We start from the raw sequence: 18129 nt of genomic DNA on the forward strand, positions 1-18129 counted from the left end.
AAATGAAATTTACAGAATGCACATGTGTAGCTTAATGCCAGTAGAGAAAAGTACAAAGCGTTCACTTTGATTAACAGTCGACTTCAAGGTTACATAAATGTGAGAGTGCCGCGCGGCAGTTATACAGAAAAGGAAAAATAATATAAAGTCTTTGCTAAAAACTATAAGATAGTTACATACATGTACAGCGTGACACCACTAAGCCTTACAAAGTGACATTTTCCTCATGTGTGCACAGTAATGGCACCATGTGTACAAGCGCTGTGGCACTGTAGAAATCTGCCCTGTATTTTCATCACTGCCAAATTTACTGGTTGGACGATCCACCAAACTGTACAGCAGAAAGCTGTCATTCCCTGAATCTGGATCTGTGACCTAGATGCAGAAAAAAAAAAAAGGATAAAGACTGTCAATGTGCGATACTTGACATTTGGCTTTTAGAATGGAAACTTGTCTTCATACCTTGTAGCTTTCTCCTATGTTGGTAAGACCTTGTTGCCCTGGGACAACTCTATAGTACTTTGAAATACATAGACTTATATGCTCCTTTTCACTGAGTGAAGGGGAGCTCAACACATCAGAATCAGATTGAGGGTATGGAAGGGACACAATTGCTACAAAGCATGCTTCCTAGTGAACCACAACCTCCTGGCGTTGAAGGGACAGCACTAGGGAGTTAAAGGGACAGCGCCCTCATAGTTTGCAGTGCTGAGATAGTCCGACCATCTAAGTTCCATGACATGCACTCAGTGGAATCCATTTCTCCTGCATTTAACTAAAATGAGTAAACTTTCTGAACTTTAATCTAACTGAAGATGCTCAGAGCTGAAGCTGCAGCACAGTAATGATCTGTGGTGATGTCTGAGGTCCAAAGACTCTTCCTTCCAAGAATTACTTCAGAAAACCTAAATGACTTTGGATGCTTCTTAAGAGCCATATATTTAACAACCTGAGGTAACACAAGAATCCATTTTGTGGGCTGTACAAAGAGTATCATAGTATCATAGGGCTATATTCAGATTACATTCAGATATCTAGTTTTATACATAAACCTATGTTGATTTCTTTATAAAAAGTAATGGGATGACATGGCCCATTGCTACTGGAGGTGGAAATGGCCTCTTAGGCCACATCCACATGAGCAGAGGTGTGGGTTTGCAGCAGCACAAATAGTTGTGGCACAAATTTGTGCTGTTACTTTGTGCTGGAGTGCAGACCCCTGCTTATATGGTTTGCAGTGGGACACAGTGTCCTGCTGCTCCATGTGCTTCAGGCAGGGCCTGGCTGGGACACAGGGCTAGCCAGCAAGCAGTCCCCATGCTGAGGCACCCTGTGCCCCAGCCAGCTGGGGAACAATACATGGAGATGCACCGCAAAGCACTGGCACTGAGGCACCCTGAGCCCTGGGCGCAGTTTGCCTCAAAGATGGGGGAGCAGGCAGCCTGGGCTGGTTGCTGCTGTGTCTCCGTGTGCCTCAGCGGGAGGGGTCCGGTGCGGAGACCCCATCTCAAGGCACACTGTGCCCTTGCCAGCCACTTCACAGCTGGCTAGGACACAGTATGCCTCGAGATGGGGGAGCAGGCAGCTTCCTGGGCTGCCTGTTTCCCTGTCCCATGACACACTGCACCCCAGCCAGCTCCACAGCTGGCTGGGGCACAGTGTGCCTCGAGGTGGAGGCTCTGCATGCCTCAGTGTAGGGTCTCTGCAGCAGAAGAGACCTGCTCCCCCATCTCAAGGCATGTGCTCTGCTGCTGGCTGGGGTGCAGTGTACCTCAAGATGGTAGCTCCCTATGCCTCAGTGCGGGGGCTCCACACCGGAGCCCTTATGCTGAGTCACATAGAGACAGGGGAGCAGTCAGCCCAGGGCCGCCTGATCCCTCATCTTGAGACCTACGGTGCCCCAGCCAACTGGGGACTGTCTGGCTGAGGTGCGGAGTGCCTCAGCATGAGAGCACCACAGCATGAGGAGATGGGGATCTCCATGTTTGTCCTAGCACGCGGCACTTTGGTGTGCTTTGTGCCACTTTTTTCCCAGGGTTTTTTTGCTACCAGGAAAATAGTAGCACATTTTGCCCCAGTGCTGCTAATTAGCAGTGTTGCACACTGTTTAACATGCAACATGTGCAGTTTCTGGCACCACAAAGAGGTTTGTGTGACCACAAACTTTGCATGTCTAGATGTGGCCTTAAAGGCTATCTACTATATCCCATGCCCATGTATATATATGTATATAGGAATTAGAAAATATTTCAACAGCTTTGTGACCAAAGATCATATCTAATCCAAGGACTTTGGACAACTTCCACAAGAGAAATGCCTCAAGAGAAAGGAAAACGCCTCATTCCCCGTCCTCTAAGGTGCGTTCCACAATCCTGCCTAGCATCAGCGAGTGTCCTGCATGAGTTTGGGAGACAGCATATGTATAACCCGAATGGTATGATATCCATTTGGGCTTCAGTGAACATATTGGTTTATGTCCCTGAATAATTATTTCCATACATTTATAATCAATGAAAGTATTTTCAGTTCTTAAATCATAAAAGCCACTGTTAAAAATAAGGCTTATGGACCCAAAAACTGAATTTAGGGGGAGTCTTGCCACTGACTTAAATGGGCTCTGAATCTGGCACCAACCCTTCACGCTACTACACCGAAAGAGGCCAAAGTGTTTTGTTTTGAATTGCTCCCGGTACCAAAAAGTCAGCAGAACCATACCCTCTGCAAACTGACTTTCTAGCTGCCTTGTGGGTTCAGAAATACATTCCTGCAAGAAACAAATGGGTGGTTTCTGTCCAGCTCTCGGTAGGCAAGCATCTGCCTGGCCAAAGTATTTCCCCTACAACTGCTGCCCAACACATCTGCACCCATTTCTTCAGAGAGGCCTAGGACTACTTGGACCTCTCTCACCTCCAGTCAGGATAGTGTAAAGAAGACTGCATTACCATTACACCGTTCCCTCACTTTATGCAGGTTCTGTATGTGTAAATTTGCTCTTATGCGATGACCCTTTTTAGACCAAAAATTTGTTATATATGAGGTAAGTTCACTCATATGAGATCAGTGTGGTGGAAGCCCACAGTCAGCTGCTTTGTGCAGTGCATTGTGGGAGTGATGCGCATCAAAATATAGTCTCTCGTGGATCTGTGCTCCTTGCTCATTGTCTGCAACATGTGTTTCTGTTGTTACCATCCCCATTATGGTAACATTCACCACCACCCTGTGCTTGTGTGTACTGCTTTTGGTGAGTACCAAAATTGTCTTGTAAAAGTGGTAGAAATGGGCCTGGGGGCCAATAAAGCCGAGGTCTTGGAACATATCCCTATTTGTTACATTGTAAAGTGGGTTTCCTTTATGTGAATTTGAGTTAAGCACTGTTTTCCAGGAATGCATGTACAGCATAAAGTGAGAGAAACCTGTATGTGAATTTGTACTTGCTTTGTATGTTAGGAAAGGATTGAAGTCTCCCCTGCTGTCAAACCCAGCCCTTTGTATGAGTTTTAAACTCATACTAAAAGTGTAGACATGTTGGACCACTTTCAAAAGGGAATGCTTCAAAGGGATAGCAGCTGGTATGTTCTAATTGTTGTGCGTGAAGGAGCTGAGAGCAAGTCAGATGTAGCAAAACTATGCCAATCTTAACATTGCTTCATCCAGGCTTAAAGTTGGAGTGGTTTTGCTCCATTTGAATAATTCTTAGCTTAGTCGCACAAAACAATTAAAATGGACCAGCTGCTGCCCCTTTAAATTGTATATGTGTTCACACCCTAAGAGTTAAACATTACATTAAAACAGAAATGAAAGAAGTGGTAGGGAAGATAGGAAAGCAGAGTGTTCTTTTTATGTTTCAGTACAGAGATACATTTGAATTGGAGCAACCTAGTTTGACCAAATCAAATAGGTAGGCAACTGCTTCCAATATTTCTTTTGTTGTCACTTCTAGAAGTTCCTTCTCCTGAAAATGGAGTGTTCAGAAGTGACATTGTTATGGTGACTGGCTGACTCTAGATACCAGTGCCTATTACACAGTGATGGGTAAACTCAACATGCATAACTCAAATGAAGTTACTCTTAGATGGATAACTTTCAGGATGAGTGTTTATGGGACTACATAGAGAATAGTGGTCTGGAGTGCACAATATAAAATATTTGGGAGATCTTTGTAGGTAGTTTTGTAGGTATTCAGTTCAGCTGTAGGAATATTTATTCTTTTATAAAGCCTTCCATCTGAAGAGCTGAAATAACTTTATAAGTACTACTTAATTAAACCTCATAATACATCTACAACATTGATACAAGTCCCCTATATTTAAAAGGGGGCAACTAGGGTACATATCATTTAAATTACTTGCTCAACACCAAAGAATGAGTCTGTGAAAGTGAACATAGACATCCTGATTTCAAATTTACTGTACTGCCTGCTAATTAGAACTCTCTTTCTCCCCCTGCCCCCTACTCCAGTTGTTGTTTATTATGCACAGGACAGAAAAATTACACTTCAGAATAGAGAAAATCTTTAAAACTAAAAAGAAAAAATAATTAAATTGAAATTAAAAAGAGTTACCTGATCTTTGTCTGTTGTTTTTACAGTAAGCACATGAGTTGCTACTGGATTCATTATACTTATGGTTATAGGATATGCTTTCTAAGTGAATTCTGGAGCATTATCATTCTCACAGTTACCATGACAGTGACACTAATATTGTCCTGGAAAGGAAAATGATTTCCAATGTGTTGAGAATATTGAAGAGGACTAATATACACCTAAGTTTGTATTATCCTTGCATACAACAATAAGCATAAATTAGATTCCAAAGAATGCTAGAGTGTAATATAAACTTAACTTTAATTCACCCAAATGAACTCCATATCAGATCACTACTGACGATGACATGAATATATGAAGAGGCAGTGAATTTAAAGTAGCTGTGGGATTGATTCTGCATTGTGAAAGGGCTCCAGCCTTCTGAATGACTAAGACATGACAGAATGAACTACGTCATGTGCTAGGTATAGATGAGGGAAGTAGAGAAAATATTTATTTTATAGAAATGGTTGCAGCTTTTCAAAATGAAAATTCCTTAAAATTAATTTATAACGAGAAAGGTTTACTGAAATTTGACGTTCACTAATTTGACATTCATTAATTAGGAAGATCAGTATTTGGCTAGTGTGAAAATGCCAATCTAATTAAAATACTAAGATTCTGCCACACATGGGACATGGGACTAATTATAGAATACATGAATATAGATAACAGAATCTGACCCAGGCCTTGAATATATGACCAGCCCTTCTTCTTTCTAACACAGTTATACCTCAACACAACGAGTGAAATATTTGAGACAATGATCAAGCCTGATGTTTCCACTTTTCACCCCATACTATAGTGTAAATCAGGACTAGCTACTAGGGAACAACAGGGTGGGAGAGAGGCAGAGCAAAGCACCCTGGGATGCTGGAGAACTGTGCTGTGGCTTCTCTTAGAAAAAAACATGTACCAACATTCACTCTGTGATTTAACCCTTGTTATTCCCAGGTTATTTTTTCCCACGAGTTGCCATTTATGCTCTGGGAGAAAAATCCTGAACATTTGTACACTCTTGGTTCTTCCTAGGAGAGAAGCAACTTTCCCAGGAGAAGCTGAATGTCTGTATGTGTACAGAATAAATCAATAGATCCTACAGAGATATACCTAGCCTGTTAAAAAGGTAATAGCTCCCTGTAGTTGCTACTAAATGACTACTGATGATGTATGGTACATTGGAACTGTTGGGCTGAACTCTTGGAAACGGATCTCCTGCGACAGTGCATGTTAGAGGGATGGGAGGATACAAAGGTGACTATAGTACTCTTACCTTTAATTCGTTGATCTTTGTTCAGTCTCAAGAAATATCTTAGGACAAGTGCAGGGTTATTCTAAGTTTGCTGGCTATAATAACAAGGGTCACTAGAGTAGCCAGACGTTGGGACCGACCAATATTCTAGTCATGACCCCGTCCACAGCCTACTGCCTTATTTGCACTGCTGTACTGGTAACTCATTGTGTTGCTCCATTTCTATGAGAAGGATCTTCTTTGAATTCATACAGGGTGTGTCTACACTAGACACTTTACTTAAGATTAGAGCAAATAACTGTGCAGTAAGTGTCACTGTCTACACACGCAAATGCTTATTGTGCAGTGATTTGCTCTAATCTTGAGTAAACTTGCTACCTGTAAATACAAGTAGCAAATTTACTTGGGAGTAATTACTGTGCATGTGTAGATGGTCCCTGGGAGCTGCCTGCTGCCAGGGTGGGCTTTGCCACTGGAGCCTGGGTGGGGACAATGTCCTCCTGCTCTGGCAGCAGAGAACTATTGAGAGCACATGCTGTATTGCTGTCGTCCCCAATGGCCTGGTGCCTTCTTGGGGAGAGCCATGGGGAGAACTGGAAGGTTCTGCAGGTACCCAACCTGTGATGCCCATCTCTCACCTGCCATGGCCATACCTTGATGTTTTTTGTTACTTGTTGGGGGTGAATGCATGCTGAGTAATAACCTTCCCTGTTCACCCAAATAGGTCTTCTTCCTGGGGCTTCTCCTCCCCTTATATCCCACCCTTATCATGTCCAAATTGGATGATAATTTTCCATGCCTTGGTTTTACTGAGTCCAGTTGGGCTGTTGGTCGACTTCCACAGCTGTAACATCATTCAGCATCTGGATGAACACTGGTGCAGGTAAGCCTATGCAACAGTCTGTTTGGGGTGATGCCCCTCCTGTACACATCAATCAATTTCTGTCAGCTCAACCGAAGTCAAAATAAAGATCAACCTAAATCAATTTCCCCCTCAGGCTACGAATCAATCCATTTAAATTTAAATCAGTCCATCTATGGGTCCATAAAATGGCCCTGCAGTCACGACTCTGGGTCCAGATGCCTGGGTCAGGGTCAGTGCACCCTCTTGGGGAAAACTGTTATTCTTGCCACCTCCCCACTGGGCCAGGTGTGAACCCCATTCAACAAGTAACCCAACAGGCAGGGAAAACAACTAAGAAGGGAAACTTAACCTCAAAGAGGCACAGCCCCTTTAAGACTCACAGCCCCCAGGTGTCAGCTGCTTCCAGCCTTTCACTGTCTCCACTGCCTACAGCTTCTGCTTCAACTTCCCAGTGGTTCCAGTCCACTCTCCAAAGTACTCCACTCCGCCCCTCTCCAGGACCAGAAATACCAGTCACAGTGCTTCTTTCACCAAACCAGAAGGAACACATACTCCAAAATCTCTGCAGCTTGTTTTCTCCACTAGATCAGCCTCTCACTGCACCTGAGGTAAGCGCTTCCCACTCTGGTTCCTCAAGATTTTCCTCCTGTGCCCCCCCCACTTCCCCTCACATGATCTCCCAACCTCTGCTCTATGATTGCAGAACAGGGGCTGACAGCTCCCTGCATGGGGAAAATTCCCCACCCGGCCTGGACCTGGCTGGGACCTGCCCCTGACTGTGACAGTTTCTAGCCAGTTCTGGGCTCCATGGGGACGTCTGCATGTGCAGCCTGAAGATGACTGACTGGCTGAGAACTGTCCTATTTCAGGCAGTCCCCAGCCAGCCCTGAGCTGCACATGCAGACTTCTCCATGCAGCCTGGGGCTGGCTGGGAACTGTCCCAGTCAGGGGCAGATCCAAGCCTGGTGCTCTGATTGGGCAATCAGGGTCTAAAGCTTGAAAAGAGCTGCAGAGGAGGGGCAGATCCCAGCTCCCTTGCAGCTCTTTTCAAGCCTCCTGCCCCTGATCAGGGAACTAGGACTAGGAGCTGCCTGTTGTCAGGGGAGCAGGACATTGTTCCTGCCCAGGCTTCAGTGGCTGAGCCCACCCCAGCAGCAGGGAGCTCCCAGGGGCAGGCAGTAATCTCCCAGCCCCTACCAGAAGACAGCTGTCTCCTGGCTCTATGCTTCCTGCCAGACCATGAGCTAGCAAGCAAGGGGAGCCTATAGCTCTCCCTGGCTGCAGCAGGAAGCTAGTGCAGGGCTGGAGGGGGCAGGAGCAGACTGCCGCAAGGAGCCGCAAAATTGCTCTTGCATCCCCGTATGTGTAGATACCTGCCTGGGGTGGATTTACTAGAGTAACTTACTCTGGAGTAAACCCACCCCCACAGCATTTGCACATGTAGACACTCCCACAGACTCCAAAGCCAGATTGAATGACAACTGTATCTGATCCTGACTGATGGTTAGGCACAGGTTACAGAAACATTTAAATGAGTTTCAGGAAGATTTTTTAAACAAGAAGAAACTCAAGTCTACCCAGGAATTTGAGGACAGAGCTGTTTGGCAGAATATCTGGCTGTGTTGCTATATTTGGGGAAACTGCTCTAATTTGTATTCTTTTGTTTTTGACTGTCCTTCTAAAGAGCAGCCAAAGCTGTGTGCCTTGGTTAGGGATGATGGGAAGAAGAGAGGGTAGGTGGGAGTTCAGGCAGGCACAGGCATGTGGGGACAAGTGGCAAGGGGCACAGGTGGCAGGGGCAATCACAGGCATGGGGAGGCAAGGGACAGTGGACAGACAGGGAGGGCAAGGGGTGGCTCATTTTCCTTAACATTGACAATAAACACTGCGTCAAACACAGGTGGGCAGTCATTAACATCAATGATCTTTATGATGACAGGGCAATACCCCTTTTTTCTCAGGGATCCCATTGTGCTCAGCATACATTACAACCTATAAATAATGCATATTAGTAATGGAATTTGGTGGTATTTCAGTTTACTTTGAAGGCAATGCATGAAACGTGCCTGGCAGATAAAAAACTTTCTTCTCAAATATTCATGTAGATGATATTACAATAAAATTAATCAATCTGTTTTTGGTAGAATTAAAAACAAAAACAGCAAAAAAAAGCCCAGCAACAGCAACCACAACAACCACAAAATATTGATTTTGGACTTTTTATGTGTACAACACCAATCCATCATAGATTTAAGGACGTGCTTAACATGCTACATAAAAACAGTACCTCTGAAGTCAAAGTTAGCATAAGCTTTTGCAGGAGTATGGGTGCTAAAACCTGCACTTTATGTATTATTACTATTGAAAATGCAAATATTTTAAAGACTATTTTAAAGGATCATCTTTTCAAATGAACCATACAGTGTTAAAACCTATCCAAATCAAAGCAAACTTCTGTCTGATTCCCCAGGGGCCAAATCAAGAGACCTGACTAATGGGAAGATTAAGAAAGAATTTTAAGGAAGCCTGATACTCTGGGGTTGCATCTACATGTGCACTTTACTGTGGAGTAGACCTAATTATCTCCACCTTAAAGCGTCACCATCTACATGTGCACCAATATTTGGGTGCAGTTATCTAATTAACTCTGACGTAAGATAGTACTGTCAGGGTCATTTTTTAGTGACAGGGCAGGTTCATTATCTTACAGTGGGGTTATTTAATGCGCTGAAATACACATGTAAACACTGACCATGGGCATAAATTGTGTCGGGTCAGCCCAGACAACAGGGGGCCAGACCCCTGCCTTTCACCTAGCCACACACTCCTCACTTTTGGCACTCTAGTGCCCCAACCAGCCCCTTTACTGCCTGACACCTCAGGCTCAAAGCCTGGCATTGACCCCCTGAGCCTGCTGCCAGCCTAGGCCTGCTCTGCCCTGGCTCAAAGTGCTGCTGTCCCAGGTGCACATGTAGACACTGCACCCAAGAGCAGTGTGCTCCAGCTCAAAGAGTACTCCGGAGTTTATCGGATCATATTAATTGCACACAAAGATGCACCCTGTAGGTCCTTCTTCATAATCAACAGGGACTTTGAGGTAAAGAGTCCCTGTAGTTCCATCTACCTGGAATTTTTGTCTCGCTCAACTCAAGATGCCATGTGTAAGAAAAGCATTCCTATCTGTGTAATTATCCTGAGCCTTCAGCTGAACAGTTTGGGTAGGAGGCATATTCTGTCAGTGCAGAAAAGATAGAATCTGTCAAAATGTTTTGATTAGCCACAATTTCCATTTTAAATGCACAAGTAACTGTTAGAGTAGAGTGTGGGGCTTTGCTCTAAGGAAAGACTCAAATTCATCTACTGCTCAGCATGCCGAGTCTTCTGTGAAATGCAAGTAGCGTTTTCAAGGGAAGAGTACTTTGCTGTCTGTGTATAATTCATCTAGTAATCTTGCTTGTAACTGAAAGACCAGAGAAAGAGGACACGTGCAGGAAACCCCAGACGTATAGTAACCCTAGACTAGCTGTGGTGCTTCCATAGCATCAAGACTTAACTGAGTATATAGACACAGAAACATTGACTAGGCACTGTGGTGTCAAAGGAATAGACAACAAAAACAAGGAATTGGGAGTAAGGGGCAAAGGCAGGGCATGGGGATATCACTACCCCCCCCCCAATCATATTACCTCCCCTCCAGGAGTCTTCTTTTTTGAAACTGGAAATATGGTAACCCTAGCTAAGATAAGATTTACCTTTCCATTTATACCATCATCTAGATCATGAGCAACAACCCAGAAAGAAAAAGATCATTTGCTTCAGGTTCTTGTGCCGTTACCTAATGATATGGATAGCTTATTGAACAATTGGAATTCCTGTGATTTGTGCATTCATAGAAAATAACACACTTAAAATTATTGGTAAAAAGCAGCTAAACAAGTCCAGAGTAATATTTAGGTGTGCATTATTACATTGATTTTTATTACAAAATTAATATAATTCATTTTTGTAAGATACAATTTGTTGGACTGTTATGGAAACTCTCTCTCTCTCTCTCCGCCCTCCCTCTCTCTCTCTATATATATATTAGCACTAGAGCTTATCCTCTTCACTCCATGACCATCCAAATGACCAATAAAGAAAGGATTGAGAATAATATTGATAATGAACACCGTAACCCAGCTGTTTTCAAACTGTGGGGCACATCCCCCTAGGGGGCATGAAGGAATGTTGTGGGTAGCACAGCACAGTGGGGCACGGCAAGAAGTTTGCAAGAAGCCAGCGCCGCTGTCACCTCATGGGGGGATGTGGTAGGGAGCCCCAGGCAGGCTCTTCCAATGGGCTGCTGTGCCTCCAGAAGCCCAGCACAGCAGGTGCGCAGCCTAGAGCTGCAGTGGGACCAAGGCAGGAAGTGCTGGAGCCATGGTGGGTGGAGCCTGCCTTGCTGAGCCAAGCTGAGCCATGGCAGCTGCTAGGATGAGGGGCGCCCTGTGGCTGTGCTACTCCTCTGGGGTGATGGGGGCAGGGCAGGGTAGGGAGCATGAGTGACTGGTGCCTCCTGAATCTGGGGGGGCACCCACAGAAACTGCCAACGGCAGCCTTGTCATGGGGGGCACCTGCCCTACCAACAGTATCAGTGTCAGCTGTCAGGGGGAGCATGTTCCCCCTCCCCCCATGCACCTCCTACCATACATCTATGGCATGGAGGGTGCAAACAAAATTGTCACTCAAAGTGGGGCTCAGCTCAAAAAGTTTGAAAACCTCTGCCTTTACCTGAATCTTTTCAGTCCTCAGTTTGGGTAGGGGAGTATAAAGGGACAGAAAATGAATGCCATTCAACAATATTTCTATTAACTGGTTCTTTTTTAAATGATCCAGTTAACTTTTGGAATTGACTAAGGGATATTAATGGAATTCTGGGACAAACACAAGACAGAATGTTTGTCCGCTGAGGCATATGCATCATCGTAAGAAACACAGTTTTAGAATTAAGGGGGAAATCCTGCCCCTGTTGACATTAATAGCAAAACTCCCACTGACATCAATGGCATACAAGGTTCCTTGGGTATATATGATATCTTTTATTAGACCAACTAAATAGATGAAAAAATTGTTCTTTACAAACATTTGGGCACAGACATTATTCTTCAGGCACAGGGAGAGTCTGCTGGTATTTGTGTACTCTTTTGGGTAGAATAGAAGTTTCTCTTGGGATTAATTGCCTCTGCGTCACATATATTCAGTGTCCTCAGGCTTCAAAATAGCGGTGGGGGCACTTTAACTAAAGTTGTCAAAGGAGCTTTAGTTAAAGCACCCCCACCACTATTTTGAAGCGCAGGATACTGAATGCACATGTTGCTGAAGGTGTTTTAATTAGAGTGCCTCCAATAACCACTCTAATTAAAGCACCCCCATCTACCCTGGAGCACATGTAAAGATATCCAATATGTCTAAGATTTGACTCTCAGAATGTTTTGCTTCATTAAAATCCTGAAGTTATTGAGGGCAGAATGTTTCAGGGCTTGTGGCAAGAAATGAGAAGTTGGTAATCCATAGTGATGTTTCTGCCAGCAACTCATTGTTTGGCTTTAGTTAGACAAGTCACTTTATTCTTCAGTTTTCCATGTGGTCCTTGTGAAACATGTTTTGTATTCCTCACATTTCGTGTAAAAATCATCTATGCTTATCTTCATTCAGGAAACCTTCACAATTATGTAATTTTCCAGGCTCTAAAAGACAGGCAGATTTCATTAACAAAGTTATAATAATATATTCCGCAGTCATATTTAGTCTGTCTCCTAGTGCTATGTGTCTGCAATCCAGAATCATGTCAAGATCTGAGATCAAGAAAATGCCTCTGTCCTTCATTCCCTGACCTGCCCAGTGCTGGAAGCCTCCCTCATGACATAGTTACGACAAAGGGAGGCTTACAAATGGAAGGCAGAACAAAGTTAAGGGAACTGCAGAAAAGGGAGCACTCCTGCTTGAGAAAATCACTGCTTTAGGAGATCTGAAACTAGGATCTGGGTGTGCACAGTAGGCCTGTGCAAAGTAGCTAGTATTTGCTTCAGATTTGGCCAATTTGGGGGACAGTGACTCGATTCAGTGATCTGAATCACTGTCCCAAATTGATTCAGCAGAATCTGATTCAGAGATTCGGCTGCTGCCAAATCTCCGAATCAGCCAGGCCAAGCCCATCTCCTGCCCGCTGTCCCACCCCAGCAATGGCAGCCCTGCCCACCCCAGCTTCTGGCACTTTGAAAAAAACCAAACTGTATCACTGCTGGATGACAATGAGAACACCTTGGCCTTATGAGGTACCCCATATAAACAGGACATTTTCACCAGCGTGACTGCAGGAATGCCCATTCTTCAGGTATTAAAAGTGCTTCTTTGGAAACAAAGCTCAGGATAAGCTCATATTTCCATGAGCAAGTCTATATGTGTGCACTAGAGCTGTGTGAAGCTTCGGGTGGTGATTGGATTTGGAGAAGATTTGACCCTATTAGGTGGCCGAATATCCAAATCCAAATCGAATCAGGGGACAAATTAAAAGGTTCGAACTGATTCAAAGCTCTCCAAATCCATGGAAAGGATTCAGAAAGCTTTGATGATTTGGACAGTCCCCACCCGCTGCAGCCAAGAGCTGGACTGGGAACTAGTAAATAGGCAACAGGGAAGCAGGGGCTGGAGAAAGGGGCAGGGGACCATGAGGAGACCCCTGCCAGGGCCCATCCCCTGCCTGCTTCCCCCACACCCTAACCACTGCCTCACCCCTCCCATGGCTGCCCCACCCACCCCAGCTCCCGGTGCTTTAAAAAAAAGCTCCAACTCACTGGGTGCTGCCGGGTGGGGGCACAATTTGATGATCTGCTCAGGTCCCTGGCAACCCTACAAGCTATAAAACTATATATGGCCAAAGGGCAGATTATCCCATTCACCGGTGCTGAACCTTTCCAGGTTTATTCTTAGAAACTCTGCTCATTAATGCAAGTAAGAGCAATGCTCCCTTTGCAGTCACACTAAACTCTACTAACTACACTGACAGCTGCAGTACTTAAAAGCCATTGTGTGACACACATATGGATTAACTTGTCAGGGGTGTTCTATTTTGCAAGTTTATTTGTGTGTTTAAATGAAGGAAGTTGTCTGCCTAATTTAGCAATCAAAATAATAATATGTTACTTTTTACCAGCAAAATTATTTTTCCCCTTTGTACTTACATTTACTAGACAGAGACAGTGAATCTAGCAGTGAGAGCAAGAAACTGGATGCGTTCAGACCTTTCACAAGTATAAACCCTGTCCCTAACACTGCTGTCCTGGATTAGTCTTTTTGATGTAACACAAGAATTGCATGAAATGGGCTTGAAAATATGTTTGCCTGTTAAGAAAACATCTGAATGAGAAAGTAAATGTATAGTCTGCCTGATTCACTTACTATGTGAACCAGAAACCTTAATTAAAACTCTCGTTTTTAAAATAGGTACTATATGTTTCTTGAAGTGCTGTTCTACTCTAAAAAGTAATGGGGTAAAAAAATGGTCTTTTCCTACTCAACAGATGTTGCAGTGACAAAAGGACTCTGCGCTGCTTTATATTTTCCTGTCAACCCTGCAGCGCGCCAGCATGACTGGGAGGGATCTGAGTTCTGTCTCTCCTGTGCATAACCAACAGGAGCCAACAGGACTATTCCTGTGGGAAGATAAGCACATGTTGAAGCACTTGCAGGATTAGGGACTAAAATCTAATAAACTGCACCTTGTCAGCCACCTTGTAAAGTCTGTGATGGGTTCTACAGGTGTCATTGAGGACCTGATTTGGAAAAAAAGAGGAGAAACATCCTAATTTAGCCTGCAGCACTTTTGTTAGTGCTGACAGTGCCTGACAACACCATTTGACCCTGATCACAGCTCAGTTTGCAGTCAGAGGAAACCAAGTGCACTTAATGCATACATTATTCAGTATGACCCAGCAGCTCAGGTTGTTCTTTTAAATTAGGCTCTTTTTCAAGAGCACCACCATTCTTTCTGAGGTGGCAAACACTGAACACTCATATATCCTTCTATTCTTTGACCTGTTAGAAAAGTTACATCTATGTCTGACATTTAATCAACAGGTTACCTCAATAACTTCAACATCCAGTGAGTTATGGATCCTCACAGGTCTATTACCTGGTCCAGGGGTGAATACCAGCTGCACTTATGGTAAGTGTTCTGGGAACACACAAGCTTCTAATGTCAAATTCATGTTGAAGGGTGGGGGTGGATATTTGTAATCCATTCTGTCACCTATAAGAAAATTATGACATATATGAGTTTGCTTTATTCCAGAAAAACCTACTGATTAATTTCAATTGTTACTTCATAGAACATTACATCATACATCATATTTAATCATAGAACCTCAACTAGATTATTAGTACTGTTATTTACAGGATAAGTGCAATATGCTTTTAAAGATAAAATGTATAAAGACATTTTTATCTGTAGTGGCTAAATCTGTGATGAGACATTAATATGCAACTTCCCAATATGTGGAACTGCATTCAGAGATGTTTGATAGCTTTACAGCCATACAAAACCCCATTTATTCGGTTATATACTCATAGTCTACGACTTCTGTACCTAAAGGTAAAAAACAGTTTAGCGTTAGGTATAGGTTAGATTTCCCCCTAAATCTGCTGGCGACGGGTCCACATCACATAATTCAGTTTCACATTTAAGCTCCTTTAACTTATCTTCCCTGGGCAGATCTATCCTGTACACAGAGCCCCACCAAAGCCATTTAGACTCTGACCAGGATCTATGGAACTTGTTGGAGGATTGGGGACTTTTAAATCTTCTCCCCAGACAATGTGTGAGGGGTGTAACAGATCTAGTGGTTAGACATGGAGTGGGTAAATCCATGGAACAGACAAGTCTCCTACGGGACCTGAATTTTCCATCCCACTGAGCACATCTACACATGCCCTATGGCAGCATTGTTACCATGCCTTTTGGAAGTACTAAATGAAGTAGCTGTAGCATCACAGTTTTTGCCCATGGACGCTACATCACCGTAGCACATTGCTACAGCAATGTAGTCATAAATGTAGAATCATAGAAGTCGGGCGGAAGTGACCTTGTAGATCTTCAAGTTCAACCCCCTGCCTGGGCAGGAGAAAAACTGGGCTCAAGTGACTCCAGCCAGGTAGGCATCAAGCCTCTTCTTAAAGACCCCCATGGTAGGAGCCAGCACCACTTCCCTTGGAAGTTGGTTCCAGCTTCTAGCCGCCCTGACCGTGAAGTAGTTCTTACGGATGTCTAATCTAAACCTACTCTCCAACAACTTGTGGCCATTATATCTTGTTATGCCAGGGGGCGCCAGGGGAAACAAGGTCTCTCCCAAACCCTTCTGGTCCCCCCTAGTGAGTTTATAGATGATCATGGGGTCCCCCTTCAGCCTTCTCTTGTGAAGGTTGAACAGGTTCAGGTCCCGCAGTCTCTCATTGTAGGGTCTGCCCTGTTGTTCCCGGATCATGTGGGTGGCTGTCCTCTGGACCCTCTCAATGTTGTCCACATCCCTCCTGCTGAAGTGGGGCGCACAGAACTGGACGCAGTACTCCAGCTGTGGCCTGACCAGTGTCATGGAGAGGGGGAGGATCACCTGCCTGGCTCTACTTGAGATGCACCTGTGGATGCATGACAAGGTCCAGTTAGCCCTGCCAACTGTGACCTCACATTGTCATCCCATGTTCATCTCGGAGTCAGTAATGACTCCAAGATCCCTTTCTGCCTCTGTGCTCTCAAGAAGGGAGTTTCCCATCTTATAAGTGTGCTGCTGGTTACTACTGCCCAAGTGCAACACCCTGCACTTGTCAGTATTGAAACGCATCCTGTTTTTGTTAGCCCACCCCTGCAACCTATCCAGGTCTTGCTCCAGTCTTTCCCTCCCTACTAGTGTGCTCACCTCACCCCAAATTTTGGTATCATCAGCAAATTTAAACAGGTTGCTTTTCACCCCATAGTCCAAATCTCTGACAAAGAAATTGAACAGCATGGGCACTAGGACCGAGCCCTGGGGGACTCCACTGCCCACTTCCTCCCAGGTAGCGTCACATGTAGACTCACTCATTGTTCTGGACTGGATTTTGGCACAGGAAAGCACATTTTATGTCCAAATTATTTTATTTACTCCATAACTTTATAGGACATAAAACTCCTAAAATTACTTCAAATGTTCTCTACACTGCCAAATTTCCCCTACTAATGACTGGTATTTAAGAATCATTGCCCTGTACATTTCAGAATAGAAATTATAAGCTATTTTTGTGTTGGTTGGAGACCAACCATTCCACAGGAACATACAACATCAAATCTGTATTTGACAGCATGACTGTGTTACAAAATGAGTCTCTGTGAAGAATGCAGTGTGAGTTGTTATTAGCAATTTCACTAAATCAAGTGAAACCACTGACTCCACTCATATTTGTTTAACTGTGTGTGTCTATCAAATGTTCCTATTCCACATCACTGGAAATGTGTGCTGAGTTTGTGCAAGTGAATGGTCTCAGAGTACTGTTCGCTTGCTCAGGGTTAAACTGATTGCCACATTTAGGTCCAATAAGGAATTTTCCAGTAGATGAGATTGGCAGAGAGCATCGGAGATCTTTGCCTTCTCCAAAAGCCTGGGGGATGGGCCACTTTACATCTGGTCTTATTTTGCCTGTCATATTCCCTGCTTTTGCAGAAACAGGGATAGCTATTGCCTTCAGTCTCTCCTGCTTTTTTTTCTGTAGCGTATTGCCAGTTTTGAGGTCTTAGGGAGTCTTCTGTACTAAAGAACCTAAATTGATTATCGAACAGGGGTTGACAATTTATGGTCCCTGAGCCAGATCGTACCTGCAGAGAGATTTGATTCGGTCCACTAAGTTTAGATTTGGCCCACGGTAGCTTTCACCACTGAGGGAAAATCAGCCCTCAGTATATGAGGCAGCAGCGGCATGTGGCAGGACGTGGCAGCATGGGAATAACCAGCACGGGAAGTGGCAGGGGACAGGTGGCTCTATTACACTAGCGTGTCATTAGGAAAAGGTTGCTGACCCTGTTATTGAACACTAGGGGATGTTTAGGGTGGCATTTCTGTTAGGAAGCCCCAGGAGGAGATGTCTAAAGGGTGATTTGGCAAGCTATGGAAAGCAGCCTATTATATTTGTTTCATAGTTTCATAGTTTCTAGGGTCAGAAGGGACCCGAGTAGATCATCTAGTCTGACCCCTGCCATGGCAGGAAAGATTACTGGGGTCAAATGACCCCAAGGTGTTCTTCTAACTTCCTCTTAAAGACCCCCAGGGTAGGAGCCAGCACCACATCTCTTGGAAGTTGGTTCCAGATCCTAGCCACCCTGAGAGTGAAGTAGCGCCTCCTGATGTCTAACCTAAATCTACCCTCTGC

Source organism: Crocodylus porosus, unplaced genomic scaffold (assembly GCF_001723895.1).
Source record: "Crocodylus porosus isolate Cpor-Errol unplaced genomic scaffold, CroPor_comp1, whole genome shotgun sequence".
NCBI classification, from domain to species: domain Eukaryota; kingdom Metazoa; phylum Chordata; order Crocodylia; family Crocodylidae; genus Crocodylus; species Crocodylus porosus.